The 16,591-nt window shown below is 42.5% G+C and overlaps 1 long non-coding RNA gene across 1 annotated transcript; it reads left to right on the top strand.

The window, feature by feature from the left end:
• Nucleotides 1–3,652: 3,652 nt before the first annotated feature.
• LOC141551606 (uncharacterized) lies at nt 3,653–8,677 on the top strand. The gene is made up of 3 exons (XR_012484918.1): nt 3,653–5,306; nt 6,260–6,386; nt 8,062–8,677. It is a non-coding gene; the product is annotated as an uncharacterized LOC141551606 (long non-coding RNA).
• Nucleotides 8,678–16,591: the final 7,914 nt, after the last annotated feature.

Raw genomic sequence — 16,591 nt, 5'->3', positions numbered from 1 at the left:
TAAGCCCAGGAGTAGCACTGCTGGATCAAAGGGTATGCACAGTTTGATGACTTATGGGGAATAGTTCCAGATTGCTCTCCAGAATGGCCGGATTCTTTCACAGCTCCACCAACAATGCATCAGTGTCCCAGTTTTCCCACATCCCCTCCAGCATTCCTCATTGTTTGTTCCTGTCATCTCAGCCAATCTGGCAGGGGTGTAGTGGTATCTCAGAGTTGTCTTAATTTGCATTTCTCTGATCAGTAGGGATTTGGAACACTCTTTCATATGAGTGGATATAGTTTCAATTTCATCATCTGAGAATTGTCTGTTCATATCCTTTAACCATTTATCCATTGGAGAATGGTTTGATTTCTTATAAATTAGCGTCAGCTCTCTATAAAATTTGGAAATGAGGCCTTTGTCAGAACCTTTAACTGTAAAAATATTTTCCCAATTTGTTACGTCCCTTCTGATCTTGTTTGCATTAGTTTTGTTTGTACAGGAACTTTTTAGTTTGATGTAATCCAAATCTTCTATTTTGTGATCAATAACGATCTCCAGTTCTCCTCTGGACATAAATTCCTGCCTCCTCCACAGGTCTGAGAGGTAGACTATTCTCTGTTCCTCTAATCTATTTATGATCTCATTCTTTATGCCTAAAGCATGGACCCATTTTGATCTTATCTTGGTATAAGGTGTTAAGTGTGGATCCATATCTAATTTCTGCCATACCAATTTCCAGTTTTCCCAACAGTTTTTTTCAAATAATGAATTTTTATCCCAAATGTTGGGGTCTTTGAGGTTGTCAAATAGTAGATTGCTATAGTTGTTCCCTTTTTTGTCCTTTGTAGCTAATCTGTTCCACTGATCGACTGGTCTATTTCTTAGCCAATACCAAATGGTTTTGGTGACTGCTGCTATATAATATAGCTTGAGGTCAGGTACACCTAGGCCACCTTCATCTGCCTTTTTTTTTCTTTAATTCCCTTGAAATTGTCGACCAAAATTTATTCTTCCATATGAATTTTGTTATTTTTTCTAGGTCATTAAAATAGTTTCTTGGGAGTCTGATTGGTATAGCACTAAATAAATAGATTAGTTTGGGGACTCTTGTCATCTTTATTATATTCGTTCGGCCTATCCAAGAGCCCTTAATATGCAATAACATGCAATAGCAAGTTGTGTAGGTGGTCCCACGTGCGCAGTATATACTTAGCACATGTCCAGTATTTTTACATAAGTGTATAAGGGTTTAAAAAGGGGGAAGTCCTTGAAATAATTGGACTCCATTTTTCCACCATCCTCAGGAGTCCCGCCTGATCACTTCTCCACCTGGAAAGGATGTTTTAATCACCCTGGCATGGGGTCTCTAGAAAGCAGGACATGACAAAGGAACCCACCATTTCTCAAGGAAAATGATTGCACTTCAGCTAACCGTACAGATTACAGATGCTAAACTTAGCTGGGTAGTTTATTCTTGGTTGCAATCCTTGATCTTTTGCCTTTCAGAATATCAGGTTCCAGGCCCTTCTATCTTTTAATGTGGAGGCAGCCAGATCTTGTGTGACCCTTATTGTGGCACCTTGGTATTCAAATTGTTTTTTTTCTAGCTGCTTGCAGGATTTTCTCCTTTGTGTGGTAATTCTGCAGCTTAGCCACAATATTCCGTGGTGTTCTTTTTTTAGGGTCTATTTCAGAAGGAGTTCGATGAATTCTTTCAACATCTACTTTCCCCTCTGTTGCTATCATCTCTGGACAGTTCTCTTTGATAATTTCCTGTAAAACAGAATCTAGGCTCTTTTTTTGGTCATAGTTTTCGGGAAGTCCAATGATCCGCAGATTATCTCTCCTAGATCTATTTTCCAGATCTATAGATTTTCCGAGTAAGTATTTGACGTTGTTCTCCAGCTTCTCATTTTTTTTGTTTTGTTTGACTGATTCTCGGGTTCTCAATGAATCATTCATTTCTATTTGTTCCATCCTGACTTTTAAGGAGTTATTTTCTTCATTCACAGTTTTTAGTTCTGTTTGTAAATGCCCAATTTCATTTTTAAATGAGTTATTTTGCTCTATTGAATTTTTTTCCATTTCCCTAATTTTTTTTTGAGAATTATTTTCTTTTTCCAATTCAGAAATCCTATTTTCTTGAGACTTTTTTATCTTCTCCAATTCAGAAATCCTACTTTCCTGTGATTTTTTACCTTTTCTAATTCACTAATTTTGTTTCCCTGCATCTCCTGTGAACTCTTTATTTTTCCCAACTCCAATTTCATAGCTTCTCTTTCCTTTCCCCATTTTTCTTCAAACTCTCTTAACTTTTTAATAGTCTCTTCAAGGAGAGAGTGATGTGATGGGGGGCAGGAATCGTTCCCCTTTAGGTTGTTATCTGCTGACTCTGCTGGTAACTTCCTCGGGGTTGGATACCCGCTCTTTCTCTGTGTAGAAGGAATCTAAGGTTTTTCTGGGCTTCTTGCTCATACTTAAAAAATCTTTTGGGGTCTGTCCCTGGGGTAGGAAATTATTTTTTTATTTCTTTACCAGCTTCCTCCCAGACCGGATGGATGCAGCGGCCCCTGCACCTGAACTAAGAGAGAGCTCTGGGAGAGAGTTCCCCACCCCCTCCCTTGAAGTGCCTCAGAGGTGACCCCCACTGCTGTGCTCTGAGGATGCTGTGTTTTAGTGGCTTCCCTGAGGTTGAGACTGAACAGGAAAGGCGGCTGAAAGCCTAGCCTATGCGTCCCGGTGGGGCGTGGATGTGTGCAGCAGGTGACTTTGTGAAAAGCCCCTGCGCTCAAACTGGAAGTGTCTGCCAGAAACCGCGGCCCCTAGTTCAGAGGTTCCGCATCTCTGGGACTTCCGTTCCACCGCCTCCAGCCAGCCGAGCCAGGCACTATGAGTTACCGTCCCGCCCACTCTTCAGTCTCCTAACTTCCCCGAGGTAAAAGCCTGGATCGCCTATGTCGGCCAAGCCCCCGGTGCCGAGATCTGCTGAGTCACCCCTGGGATCCGGGAAGATCCAATCTGGTTTTAAATTTTAGAGTGGCTTAGATTTCTCCTCTCCACTGCTGTTTTATAAGCAGAGGAGAGCTAACAGCCTGTGCCCGATTCTTCTATCTCGGTGGATTCTCTGATCCCAGAGCCCTCCCCAGCGCGACCGGCGCAGTGTGCCACTACCCCACCGTCTGCGCTGGCCTCTCTTCTTCCTCCCCTGGGAGCTGACCTTTCCTGCTGAAACTCCAGATTCTCTTCAGCTGGTAAGTCGTGCTTCCAGTCCTTGTGGATTCTATCAGTCCAGCGCTATTTCTCTGAGGCTGGTTAAATCTAGCTGGTTGTGAGGGAAGAAAGGAGCTTACACAGTGGCGTGTATCTTCTCCGCCATCTTGGCTCCGCCCCCTCCCCCACCCCTTTCACAAATACCTTCTTCTTCACATATCCTCCCTCTTACATCCCTTCAGGCTTCCCTAGCCATTCCCCTCCTCCAGCAGGCTCCACCACCTCTGCAGCCTAGAAGGCAGACTTCCTTCCCCCTCCCAACTCAAGAGATGCATGGATGGGGGAGGGAGCTCTGGGTGACAGGGTGTGGGGCAGGTATAATCTCCATCCTTTTGGGAAGACTGGAATCCTGGGATGGGGAGGGCGGGGTTCAGTGGGCGGGGCTCCTGGGATTGGGAGCACCCACCCATAGCCCCTTGGCCATAAACAGAATCCCAGGGAAGAGAGATCTGGCTGGGTGTCCTGGTGTCCTCTCTCAGCTGAGCTCTCTCTGCCTTTACTGACATAGTGGAGATATTTCCACCTTCTGGGAGCCGTCTCTGCACCTGCACGTCCCAGGTAGGTCTCACCCAGGGCCCCTCCTCACCTCACCCCTCTCCTGCTACCTGCCCTTCCCTTTGAGCTCATCTTTCCCCTCTGACCTCTTGTTCAGTGTCCTTCATATTGATAGGAGCTGGTCTCCCTCCAGGCTCAGGCTCAGGATCTCCTCCCAAAAGTCCTGGGATATCTTCTCCACTGAGGGGCACAGCTGCCTGACCTCCCACCTCCCCCACAGTATGGATGCCACATGGGGGTCCCTGACCCTGGGGGGCAGTAAGTTATCAGCTCCAGTCTTCCACCTTGGGATTCTGCCCCATCTCTCTATACCTTAGCCCTCCTTAGAAAAGTCCTTTATCCAGCCTGGTTCTGAGGAGACCCTCCCTACTCCCTCCTGGGATGGAGTCTCTCCCCTGAGGGTGGGGCAGGCCCACTGATTGTCCCAATCCTGAAAGCTCTCTGTCTCCTTCTGGGGGATCAGAATCCAGGTCCAGAAAGGAAGGCTCACACCCAGTCCCCCCTCTCTGAGTTCCTTTTCTCTCCACCGCCCAGCAGCCACAGGACCCAAGCCTGAAAACAGAGAGATGGCCTCAGGCAGCCAGAACCAGAGTGAAGTCCCTCCCCAGAGCTGAGCAGCATCAGCCTAGGGGGAGTCAAGGACAGCCCATGAAGCTTCCTCCTGTCAGAGGGAGGAGGTCCCTGGCAGAGATAGCAGCAGAGCAGGAATTGCCCTCCTGGCACTGCCCATTTCCTGTCTCTCAGGGCACCCCGTGGCTCCCAGGGCTCTCCGAGTCCCTTTCTTTTTACCAGGTCTTACATCATGTCAATAAATGTTCAGAAAGTAGCTCCTTTGGGCCAAGCTCTGTGCTAACCACTGAGGATGCAGAGAGAGGTAAAGAAAAATCAGATTTGCCCTCAAAGAGCTCCCAGAGGAGAAAACATCTCATGAGCCTGTCCACACTTGTGCTGGACAGTGTAGATGGGAGCTACTCTCAGAAGGAAGGTTCAGAAATTTGGGGGACCAGGAAAACCTTGTTTTCAGAAAGGGAGATTTTAGCTGAGATGTGAAGGAAACCAGGAGGTGAGGGAGAAGGTCATTGCAAACAGGAGAAAGCCATTGAAAAAAGTCCAGGGCAGGGGACAGAGGGTCCTGGTTAAGCCAGGAGGCCACTGTCCCTGGGGCAGAGAGGAAGACGAAGGTGTGAGGACGCTGGGCTGGGTGTCGTGGTGTCTGCCATGTGCCAGGAGCCACATAAAGATCATCTCATTGATCCTGTGGTGGGAGTGGTCAGGGTCCTTGGTAGGGAAAGCCAGAGTCAGGGAGCTCAGGGACCAGCCAGAGAGTAAACTGTGCTTTATTTATCCCCTGGGGTGGGGCAGACTCCATCAATAGGGGGTTACATTTCCTCAGATGTCACAGACACCGTCTCTCCTCCTTGTCTGACCTGTGCTTTCGGTTGGATCTCTTGGGTCTCATAGGAGTTTTAAAGAAGTGACGACCCAGATACAAAAAGGTACATTTGCTTGTTTGTTTTAAATTCTTTTCAATTTCATGTCATGATCAATTGGAGCGTTCATGTTTATAAGATTTGGAGTTGTACATTTTTCACCATCCTTTCGCTCCTTTCCTAACAAAATGGTGGGCAACTTGATATAGGTATCTATCCGTGCTATCATTTAAAACTGACATCCCCATTGATCTAAGTTGTGAAAAATGATACATCAAAAGAGAAAAAAAAAAGAATAAAGTAACTAAAAGCTATATTCTTCAATCACTTTCAGAGCCCATCGCTTCTTCAGTTAGGGTGTGCAAAGCCTTTACCTTCTTGAGTCATTTGAATTTGCCTTAGATCCTTGTGCTCCTGAGAAGGGACAGTCCTTTCATAATTCATCATCACCCTCTGATGCTGATTCTGTATACAATCTTTTCCTGGCTCTGGTCATTTCATTTTCCATTAGTTTGGTTTTTCTGTTCTTTCTGAAATCTGCCTGTTCATCATTTCTCATTTTACAATACTATTTCGTTATATTCATATGCCATAGCTTGTTCAGCCATTCCCCCAATTGATGGGAATTTCCTCAATTGCCACAGCCCCCAGGAAAGGTTTGCTGTGCCTATTTTTGCACATGTAGGCCCTTTCCCTCTGTTTAGGATCACTTTGGAACATTACAGACTTAGTGGTGCTTTACGTGATCCAAAGATCTGCAGAGTTTGGTTGCCCATTGTGCATTGTTCCAAGTTGCTCTTCGAAGCCTTGGATCACTTCACATTTCCTCAGCAGTGCCCTAGTGGCCCAGTATTCCCACATTCTTTCCAGCATTGATCATTTTTGGTCTTCTTAGCTAATCTGATAGATATGAGGCAAATCCCATTTCTGCTTCAACTTACTCTGACTTGATGAGGTTTGGGCTAGATGGATTCTGGAGTCCCTTTCAGCACTAAATCAAGTGACTTTTGATGGTTTAGGAGTTGGTGACAATCAGGGATATTGTGGTGGACTTCACTGAGGAAGAGTGGGAGATCCTGCCCCCTTCTCAGAAGGAGCTGTACTGGGAGGTCACACTGGAGAATGTCCAGAACCTGCTGTCCCTGGGTAAGGACCATTTCCTCTCTTTTTGTGGTGTTCATCCTCAGTTCAAAATGCGCACAAACAGCGCAGAAGGGATCCCTACTGCGCTGCATCCCAGAAACCGGATTGAGTGTTCAGTCATCTGAGGGCACCAAGTCTGTGTCCATTTTGGTGTTGGCTGTACTTTTTTGAGATTTTATCACCACATTTTTTAGAGAAGCTCCATGAAAATGGGCTTAAAAGAATGGGCGAGGGGAGGACAGGTAACACTTAGCTCCCTCACACTCTCCCCCAAAACAAAAAATAAATGCCTCACAATTCATCTTGAGCAGCAAAAGTGAATTAAAGTGCAGAAGTTTTCCAGGCCTTCATAGGATCTTGGGAGGGACCTCATCTACCTAGACAGAGATTTGACTCAGATAAAAGGCTATGCCCTCTAGGCAGATTCTGCTAAATTAGCCAAGAGCAAGCTCCAGGGGCAACTGCATTGGCCTGGGCTCTCAGCCTCCTATTCTTTCACCTCTGGCTCAGAGAGGGGCAGGAGCAGGCAATGGAAAGAGAAACAGAAAGGGCCCCTTCTAGACAAAACTTCTCAGATGAAGAGCTCACCTCTCAATACTCAAAGGGATAGGAATAGGTCGCTTCTGATGAAGAAATTAAAACTGTTTACAACCTTAAGAGAATATATTCTAAGTTATTATTGATTAGGGACAAGCAGATCAAAAACATTTTAATATCATATTAGGGACACTACTATAGGGCTGCTGAAATTATGAACTGATCCACTCAATTTGGAGAACAATATTGATTTATGACAAAGGAGTTACAAAACTAGATATGCCCTTTGACTTCAACATACCCTATTAGGTCTATTCGCCAAGATATTTAGGGGGAAAAAAAGCAAATAAAAATGAACTTTATCATCTTTATCTGTAACCTTTGCTTATACTTTTAGGAGAGTTTAACACTGCCTTCCCAGAAATGGGTATTCCAAAGTAACCTTGTAAATCTTGTATAGCGTTTTCATTTTTCATTGAATGCCTTCTGAATTTCCCCATTACTTTCAAAGACTCGTTTGGATGTTAACTTTTTTCACAGAGGAGTCAATGTGGTACTATCCAACAGATCTCAAAAAGCAGTCTGCCCCTTAACTGCTCTATAATTTTCAATGGTGTGCTGGCTGAGTTTTCCCTCTAATTGGGAAAAAGCATTCCAGCACACACAAGACTCTAATGTAGTGTCATTAAGTATTTGCCAGTCATCTTGGCCTTGGGCCCCTGCCTTTGCTAAATGTGTATATTTCATTGGGAGAGGATAATTCTCTGATTGGTCCAGGACTTTGTGATTCATGTCTCACACACGATCTCTCTATTATTATTATTATTATTATTATCATTTTTGCTGAGGCAATTAGGGTTAAGTGAGTTGCCCAGGGTCACAAAGTTAGGAAGTTGTAAGTGTCTGAGGACAGATTTGAACCCAGGTCTTCCTGATTTCAGGACTGGTGCTCTATCCACTGCACCACCTCGCTGCCTCCAATCTGTCTTGGATTATGAAATGACTTGGATTTTTCAAAGCCATTGCTTGAACTGAGTACACCTGTGAAGTTTTGTATATTTAGTGTGCTCCCAAGCTGCAGTGATCCTTAGGTTACATTACTATGTGTGCTTATACATGTGTGTATGTCTGTCTTCTTCAGATGTAGAAACTGGGTTCACAGTAAAGGAGATGAGTAAAAAGCTGGGAATTTTTGTTGAAAAACACGCCCTGCAAAGATTTATGGGTGATGGTCCCTTTGACTTCAATTTGAAGGAATTGCATGCTTTTATTCTCAAAGAAGATAAACATCCAAAAAGTGATTGTGAATTGTATGAATTTGGAAAGAGATTCAGCTGGTCTTCTGTTCTAAATCACTGTAAGAAAATGACCTCAGACACTGATTACCGTCTAGTGAATACAAGACATGCTTCACTGAAGAGCTAGAGCCCTTGGTTCCAGGTAATCAATGGGATGTAGCTGTGAAGTGCACTTCAGACCTCAGTGGCCATCAGAAAAGTGATACTGAAGAAATGCTTTGCATAACTAATAAAAGTGAGAAGGCTTTCAGTGAGAACTGGATTCTCCTTCCTCATCGGCACATGTGTATCAGAAAAGAACTTGACAAACATAATGTATGTGAAGCAACCTCATCCTGTCACTCATCTCTTTCTTACCACCTTGGAATGAAAAGATATGGATATGATCAGTGTGGGAAAGCCTTTGCTTGGAATCCAGCTCTTGCTAGTCCTCAGAAGGCTCATACTGGAGAGGTGTCTCATGAATGTTCTGAGTGTGGGAGAGATTTCTCTTACAGATCATTCCTGCTTGACTACCAGAGAATCCACCCTAGACAGAAGTCTTATTGAAGTCTTGAGTGTAGAAAGCCTCATGTATGTAATCAATGGGGAAAACTGTTCACGATATCTCTAGTCTAGCAAAACAGGAGAAAACGCACACCGGAGAGAAACCTTTTAAATGGAATCAATGTGGACAGACTTTTACATCCAGGTCCAGTCTTTTGATACATCAGAGAATCCCCACTAGAGAGAAATCTTTTAAAGGGAATCAGCGTGGAAAGGCTTTTAACTAGACTTCCCATCTTGCTTTACATCAGAGAAATCATACTAGAGAGGCCTTTTAAATGTAGTCAATGTGGAAAGGCCTTTATATCCAGCTGCAGGCTTGCAAAACATCAAAGAATCAACACTGCAGTGAAAGGGTTTTTTTTTTTGATGATTTTTTTTCTTTTTTGGATAGGAACATTTAGCAGTGGGAACTATACTAGCCGTAGCATTCTCCCTCCCCAGATCTACAATCTAAAATCATAAGCAAGCTATGATTACAGTAAGGATGCCTGCACTAGAACAGAAGTACTGAGAAAGCCTTGAAAAATGTTTAATTACATTCATTACAACTCAAAGAAGAAATTTAGGAGGCTTTACACATTTGTTTCTTAACATATTTTCTGTTTTGTGTAAATTTAAAGAAATCAGATATTGATGGTTTTCTGTTGGCATTTTCACTGGTGTTGAAGATATTATTACAAAATTATTACCAGAAATCATAAAATTATTTTCATAACATTCTTTATCTTTTAAATGTACATCTTGAATCAAGAATTCTCCTAGTTATATTTCTAGATTATACCCAACACTTTACTTGTATTTCAAAAACAAATATTTTTATAGAAAAAACAATTCTTGTATGTCTCTCACCTACGTGACAAAAAAATCAAGTCTTCCCATTAGAAACGTTAATAATCGATGAAATATTCCTGTACTCTCTAATCCCAAAATATATTTATCTCCAATATATTCTTGAGCAATTTTTATTTAGGAGATGGCACAAATCTTTTCCATTCTAATCTTTGGCATCTTTTCCATGTGCTTTTTTTTTTTTCATTGTCATTCCTCCCCCTCCCCAAGATGGCAGGCAGTCCTATATATGTTAAATATGTTATAGCATGTCCTAGATACAATATATGTGTGCAGAACCGAATGTTTTGTGGCACAGGAAGAATTGGATTTCATAGGGGTTGAGGTTCCTTTTAGATTCCTTTCTGATTTCCCTACCCCTTTGGCTGACCTTTGATTCACTAATCCTGGTCAAAAAGCACCCTTTTGAATATCTGGGCCCAGCCCCCACAGGATCTGAGCTGATTGAAAGCCTGCCAGGACCTTGAGACTCCACCCACCTTCAACATCACCAGCACCCCTTATTATAAAAGGGTAACGCTAGATGCCATGCTTGTGCAGAAGCAAAAAGTATGGCATCCTTATGCCACGGGTTTCTGCCCACCCCACCTACTCCGGTGCTCTTCTATCTCTACCCTCAACTTTGCTAACTAAACTTTACTTCTAAAATCCCTACAATAAACCTTTTAGTCTATCTAGGTTTCCAGGCCTATAAATTCATTTACAGGGGCCACTACGCCTCATGGGACTATCTTACAATCTTTGCCCCGACCAACGGGGTACCCCTTTCCTATGTCTCATCAGATTCAGAAGGTAAAAATAGCCTGGGAAGACAACTAAAAATGCAAACAGTTTACACTTATTTCCCAGTGTTCCTTCTCTGGGTGTAGCTGATTCTGTCCATCACTGATCAATTGGATCTGAATTAGATCTTCTCTTTAAGATAGCCACTTCCATCAGAATACATCCTCATACAGTGTGGTTGTTGAAGTGTATAATGATCTCCTGGTTCTGCTCAGTGTCCAATATATTCTTGAGCAATTTTTATTTAGAAGATGTCAAATCTTTTCCATTCTTCTCTCTGAATTTTGGGGCCTTCTACTCTTCTGTTTCCAAACATTCTCCATAGTCTCATCAAATCTCATAGATTCAATGATCTTTTTTATAAAACAAGGTGGAACCCAATTCCCCCACTCTTTCTCCTTCCTGACTGTTCCAGGTTCTTCAGTTCCTGTCTTGGAACAGAATGACAGATCAGTTCCTTAATTTTTAGCTCTGAGTGGGAGGTGGGGGGAGATTTATTTTCATGAAAACAAACAAGTTTGTATGAGATTCTGTGCAGGCTGACAGGTTGTTTGCTCCAATCTGCTGGTAGCAAACTTTACTTTGTACAGAGGCTGCTTAGCAAGCTAAGTCGCTTATTTCGACTCAAAACAAAGCTGCACCTTATAGATGATAGGTGGGGTTGGAAACCAAGTTAATTTGTTACTTTTAATATACATTGCTTTCTGAAAAGTTGCCTATTTTTGATGCACAATAGCTTTCAATGAGGTCCCTTGCTCATGTTTCTCATTTTTGCCTACAACAATGCCCTGGAAATTCTGTTCTGGGTCACAAGGATTAAGGGATTAATTTACCAGATTTAAGCATAATTAATAGCATAGAACTAGAGATCATTATTGATCACAAAAATAGACATTTTTAATGCTATTAAGTTAAATGTTTTTGCACAAACAACTAATGCAGACAGGATTACAAGAGAAGGAATAAAGTGAAAACATTTTACATTCAACAGTCTTGATTAAGGCCTCATCTCTAAAATAGAGAATTTATAAGAATTCAATCCATTTCCCTATTGGTCAATGATCAAAGGATGTGAACACACAATTGTTAAGATGAAAAAGTTGAAACTATATAGTTATATGAAAAGCTGCTCCCAATCCCCGTTGATAATAGAAATCCAAATTAAGACAACTCTGAGAAAGGACTACACACCTCTCAGATTGGTTAAGATGACAGGATAAGGTAATGACAAATGGTGGAGGGGATGTGGGAAAACTGGGGCACTGATATATTGTTGGTGGAACTGTGTACTGATCCAACGATTCTGGAGAGCAATTTGGAACTGTGGTGAAAAAGTTATTAAACTGTGCATACCCTTTGTCCCAGGAGTGTTTGTGCTGGGATTATATCCCAAAGAGATCTTAAAGAAGGGAAAGAGACCACATGTACAAAAATGTTTGTGGCAGCCTTTTGTGTAGTGACAAGAACCTGGAAACTGAATGGATGCTCTTTAGTTGGAGAATAGCTGAATAAATTATGGTGCATGAATGTTTGTTATGTAAGAAACAACCATCAGGATGATTTTAGAAAGGCCTGGAAAGACTGACATGAATTGATTGATGCTGAGTAAAATGAGGAGAACCAGGAGATCATTATACACGGAAACAACAAAACTGTATGATGATGAATCCTGATGGACATGGTTGTCTTCAACAATATCATGATTCAAACTTGTTCCAATTGTTCAGTGATGAGGAGGCCCTAAAACATCCAGAGAGAGCATGTAGAAACTGAGTATGGACCACAATATAGCATTCTTAATTTTATCTTAATATTCGCTTGCAATTCGTTTTCTTTCTCAGAGATTTTTTTCCTCTTTACCCATTTTTTCTTATGGAGCAATGTAACTGTATAAATATGTATGTGTGTGTGTGTGTGTGTGTGTGTGTATAGGATTTAACATAAATTTTAACATGTTTAACATGTATTGGACTACTTGCCTTCAAGGGGAGAGGATCGGGGCAAGAAGGGAAACATTTGGAACAGAAAGGTTTGCAAGGGTCAAGGTTGAAAAATAACCCAGGCATGTTATGTAAATAAAAAGCTTTAATAAAATGTAAAATAATAATAATAACTCTGTGATACTTTATATTCTATTTAAATTTTTTCATGCTTTTTAGGTTTTTTTTTTTTAACCAACTGTTGATTTCTCATATTGTTATTAGCTTTTGTTTGCCTCATTGTAGTTTTTAATGCATGATTTTCTTCAATCAGCTTTTTTTCCCCTGAGGCAATTGGAGTTAAGTGATCTGCGCAGGGTCACACATTCAGCTAGCTTTTCAAAATCTTTTTTGTTTTTGTTTTTGTTTTTTTTGATTAATTCTTCTTTTCAATAATGACTGAGAAGCAGTCACAGAATAAGGATTGTGCAGATTCAAATATCTCCCCAGCCAGGATAGCATGACCTCTGAATGGGCTCTAGAGAACTGAGCAAAATAGGAATCAGGGCAAGAATGTGACATCAAAGGCCACTTCTTGTTCCTGGAGGCCTGGGGACCGCCACCTGACTTCTCTGACCATTTGGCTGAGACTTACCAGGGGAGTACAAGCACAGCATTAGATTTCTGGGAGACAGTGTCCCAATTAATAATAATGAAGCCTCTTGAGCTTCTTTTATAAGCTGGCATGGTGAGTCTAAAGCAGTGTGTCCTCTTAAAATGCCATATAATGGTTGTAATTGAGAGGTAGTTAAGCCTAACTCCAGACACATCCACTGGATATCTCCTATCACTTTCAGAAAGTCATTTAAGTTGTTCAACTTCTCTGACAGATGGTACTCACCACAGCAAACAAATGAATTGGGCAGATTCTTCTTTATGCAGACAGACGCTTTATGTAAAAAGTTTCATCTTCTTTTTCTTCTCTTGTGATACAAAGGAGAGTGTCAGTGGCTGCCTTGGATTCCTTGTAATAATGAGGAGAGAGGAGAAAAGAGAGAAACAGGAAAGGGCACCTGTGGGAATGGATCATTTTTATCAATTGTGTTGAGGCTGGTTCTAGTATCAAAACATTGCCCACAATGAAAGGCAATGGCTGGGCTGTGTCTGATGAGCTATTAGAGATTTCTTGCACTGCTTGCAGCTCCTTTAGCTGGGAAGATGGGGGACTTCTGAGAACCAAAGCTTACTAATTTTTTTGTTGACATTCTTTTTCCTTAGGAAAAGGTGACAATGCAAAGGAGGAACAGAGTACATCCCCATGGTGAGAATCAATTAAGAAGCATGTCGTGCTATTTGTTCTTAAATCAATCCTTCTATCAAATGAGGAAGGTCTCCACAAAATTCATTTAAAGGGGGAGGAATAAAAGTACATCAACTGGAATATGCCAGAGAAAGAGAGAGAATAAAAGACTAATGTCAGAGGGCCTAATCTTCATGGAACACCGAGGCTATCAGAGGAGCTTAGGAGACAAGTGGACAGGGGCCCAGGTTGCTAGCTATGGCAGGAAAGAAAAGAATACCTCAGCGGGGGGAAATGTTGAGCAAGGAATCAGAAGATGCCTCAGTCAATATATGATATGTGGGCTGAGCGAAGGGAAGAGTGGAGGATGGCTGAGCCTGCAACCCTGGTGACAGAAAAGGGAATTTCAGAAGAGGGCAGAGGGTGTGGGACAAAGAACAGATTCTGTTTTGCATATTTTGAGATTCCCAAGCAATTGGACATCCGGGTCAAAATGTCCAACAGAAGTTATGTGGCAGTTGGGGGAGAGAGCTCCAGAGAGAGACTGTAGCAGGATCAATATACGTGGAAGTGTTTTAGGCTTTTTCTGTTTCGTTCTCAATCTTCTGTCCGTTAGAAGGACTATACATAAATTTTCAGTATATGGATATGTATATATCTCACTAGATAATAAGGGGTGTGAGGTGAATAGAAATGGATATCTTTTTTTTTTTCAATTTTTAAGTGTTGGAAAGGAGAGGGATGGGTATGTACCAGGAAAAGGGAAAAGTGGAATGGGGAAAATTATCTGCCATGAGAAATAAAGGTATGAAAAGTTTTTTTCCAGTGGAGCGAAAGAGGGAGAGAAGAGGTTGGTTGAGTACACCTTACTCTCATCAGTTCTGGTTTAAATAGGAGACACCATAAATACTGAATAGGGATATCGCCCTTTATCTTAGACTGCAGGAAACTGGGGCTGGAAGGGAATATGGGAAGGGGGGGTCACCAAAGAACAGGTCATTTTGTGGGAGTCAGTGATCCGTAGTGAAACACTTTTGAGGAGAGACAGAGTGAAAAGAGAGAGAATAAGTGGGGGGAAATACAATTAAATATAAAAGTGATTTTAAAGCAAGTTTCTCTGATGGAATAACATTGCTCTCTGGGAAATGAAGAGCAGAATCTTCTCTGGAAAAAATGTGGGAAATCCTCCATGAACGCAGTCATATAGGCCATGCATGGAAGGATAGCAGTGTTCTGAGAGGACGAGCTAAAACAGATTTTGTTATTCTCAGTGACACAATCCTCCACAACTACTCTGAAGAAGTTCAGATATTGAAGGGCTGATTTCAGTTCACAGAGAAGGAATGATTGTGTCTGAAGACAAATGGAAACATTCTCTATTTCCCTCTTTATCTTTTTATTTTTCACTTATTTTTTCTGAAGGCATTTTATTTTTCAGGAGGGTGAGAGATGTCTGGATTTTCCCCCCACAATTTTTATGGAAATGTTTTGCCTAATTTTCAGTGGAGTTTCTTCATTATAGGGAAAGATGTACAAAGCAAAAATCTGATAAATAAATGTAAGGAAAAATTTTTGAATGTAAGCTGGGAAAAATATTAAATAAATTAAAATGTTAAAAATCCCTTTTTTTCTTTGGGGGTGATAGGAATAATTTTTCATTCCAATTAGTAAAACTCAACTGAATGAGAATGTGGGAAACCAGAGTGCAGAATTTAAATGGTGAGAAAGGGGGAAGAATGAGTGGGGGTCAGAGTTGGTAAACATTGATTAATCATCTACTGTGGGCCCAGCAATGGGAGGGGATACCAAGAATGGGCCAGTGCTGTCCATGGCCTGAAGGAGCTCCCGGTCTAAGGGGCTGACTCCATGCAGACAACCCCGCACAAATAAGTGATTTATTAGAAAAATGAGGAGTAATGATATTTTCTCTTGCTCTTGCTCCAAGTGAGTACCGAGGGAGAATGTAGGCAAAAGCATGCTGTCAAGGGTTCGCTTGTGCTCCGAAGGCCAGGTATCACTCTTGGTAGATCATAAACCCTGGGCTGCTGTATCTTTCCCACCCAGCATGTGTTTCCTGATTCCTTCCCCTTTGGTCATATGGTCATGTCTTCCTCCACAGACATTCGCAATGAGGAGAGACTAATGGTTCATGGACGCGCTCTCCGTATTGCTCCCTTGCTAAGGGCCAATAATGAAAAAGTGTCAGAGCTCAAGGGACAGCAGGACATCATTCTTGCCAGATCCACCCCACAGGAGAAGGACATTGTGACCCCATCCTGGGTGAGGAGTTTGGCATTTGCGGTTCCCCCTATGACCCTGGGAGTTCCTTTAGTCCTGGCGAAACCATTCCCTCCTCCTTTGCCCAAGACACATCCAAAATCCACCAAGGCCTGTCCTGACCAAGCAGCTGATGCTCCTCTGAAGAGGACATCAAACATTCACCCTGCGCTGGGCAAAGAGCAAATGACATCCCCTGAGATTGGCGTGGAACCTTTCTGCCAGTCGCCCCAGGGTGGACCTGACAAAGCCTCAACATCCTATCCTGTGAAAGCCAGTGGTCCCCCGAAAAGGACAGCCAACATGCATCTTGGATTGACCCCCCCACTCCAACTCTTTGCCCAAGTAGTCCCCAAAGACTCCTCCCAAAGGGCCCCAGGACAAGGTTCTGGGAAAGGTCGATTTTCTTTTTTTTTCCAAAAGATTCTCCTCTGGAGGAGTATAATGTCCAGGCTAACTCCCTACAGGGTCTCTGGATCAGTCAAGAGACAGGATGAGTCAAAGTGCTTGGCCTTTAGGGGGAGAAGTGAAGGAGGCAGTAAGCTGCCACGTGGCTGCTCAAAGATGGATCCTGGACTCTGGAGCCTGAAGTCTTCCCTCCCGAGAGCCCTGTGGCATAGAGACTCTGATTCTCCCCTAAGCCCTCTAATCCTTCCCTAGGATTCCCTCAGCACACCACATTCAGCAGGAGCCAGT

Source organism: Sminthopsis crassicaudata, chromosome 1 (assembly GCF_048593235.1).
Source record: "Sminthopsis crassicaudata isolate SCR6 chromosome 1, ASM4859323v1, whole genome shotgun sequence".
Classification (NCBI taxonomy): Eukaryota; Metazoa; Chordata; class Mammalia; order Dasyuromorphia; family Dasyuridae; genus Sminthopsis; species Sminthopsis crassicaudata.
Note: the sequence above shows the minus strand (reverse complement) of the source record. Positions and strands in the feature narration are given on the sequence as shown.